Source organism: Zalophus californianus, chromosome 3 (assembly GCF_009762305.2).
Source record: "Zalophus californianus isolate mZalCal1 chromosome 3, mZalCal1.pri.v2, whole genome shotgun sequence".
In the NCBI taxonomy this organism is placed as follows: Eukaryota; Metazoa; Chordata; class Mammalia; order Carnivora; family Otariidae; genus Zalophus; species Zalophus californianus.
In genome coordinates, this window is record NC_045597.1 from 60,444,541 (window position 1) to 60,445,926 (window position 1,386).

A 1,386-nucleotide genomic window follows, 5' to 3' on the forward strand; every position below is an offset into this window, starting at 1 on the left:
GGGGCCTTGTATCATGCTTTCAAGCCTTGAATCACAGAGCAATTCTTAAATAGGCCTTTTTTTTTTCTTCTTTGCAAGTTTTTATATTTCAGTGAAAAAAAAAATCACAAAGATTTTGAAGTAGGAATGGGAGATGGAAAAAGATCAGGTGTTAGTTTCTTGTTTTGTTAGGTCTTGAGCTCAATAGCAATTGTTTATTCAGGGCAGGAAAAGATAAGAAAAGATCTTTAGACATATACCCAAGGAAAATGGACAGAGATAAAGAATCGGTCTCTTTGGTAAAGTGTTGAAGACACTGAACAGCCCTTAAGTGACACATATTTTCTCTCTCTCTCTTTTTTAATTAGTTGTTCATTCACTCAACAAATATTGAGCCCTGATTCTCTGTCCCCAAATCTGCCATAATCTGAGGGGGTGCAAAAGAGTTGTAAGGATGAAACACTGCCCCCTATCACTAGGAAGATTCTTTAATTCATTCAGCGAATGAATGAAGCCTCTCTTTGGGGACACATTGTCTGGGCTTAGGGAAACACAGATGACTAAGAAGTTCGCAGTCTATCCGGTGGGTAGATGAGGAATTAGGCAATTGTACAAAACAAAAAAATTCACAAAGCTCACCCCATACTCAACTGTGCAAAAAATAAACCTTTATATTTTTAATTACTCACTTTAATTCATACTTTAAGTCCCCTTTCAGCTCGTGGGACATAAACTGAAACCTTGGCAAATCGTGATGTCATGTAAGTTCAGGGCAGCATGGGAGAAGGGGAAGGGGGTCCAGTGCAATGCTAGGGGTCCCACAAAGCATTTGGTTCTTCATCACCACATACGGGGCTGGCTTCTACTGAGATAGTCCCCATCCATCAATTACATGTACAAGGTCTCATCCAGCCTAGGATCACTATATGCTATATGTGGGCCATTCTGAGCTCTCAAGAAATTATTTGGCTACTACCAAACTGCACCCAGGCATGAAAATCTCTTGGAGGCTGTCTGGGTCCCATCTCTGCTTCTAGGCCATGACAGAACTTACAAGCAGGGCAATTCTGCTACTTACTATCTGCACTGGAGTGCTGGGAACTCCATGGGACTGTCAAAGCACTGGTGCCATGTGGCCTTTGCTTTTCTGGAGCCTTCGTGCATAGTGGGATCTTGGGTCCCCACTTGATCTTGGGTCTCACCCCGCTTGCTGAAAAGATGCCCCCTCTCTAAGCACTCCTTGCTTCTCCCCCCACTCTTCTCCTTCACCCAAGCTGGGAAAGCTTTATCTTTCTTCTAGAAGTTGGAACCTTTGCTTTTTGCTTTTAATCTTCCCAGCTTTTTTTCTGGGCTTTGGTTTTGGAAACTCAAAGTCCAGAAGAGGCTCTCCTTTCTCTAAAGAGGCTC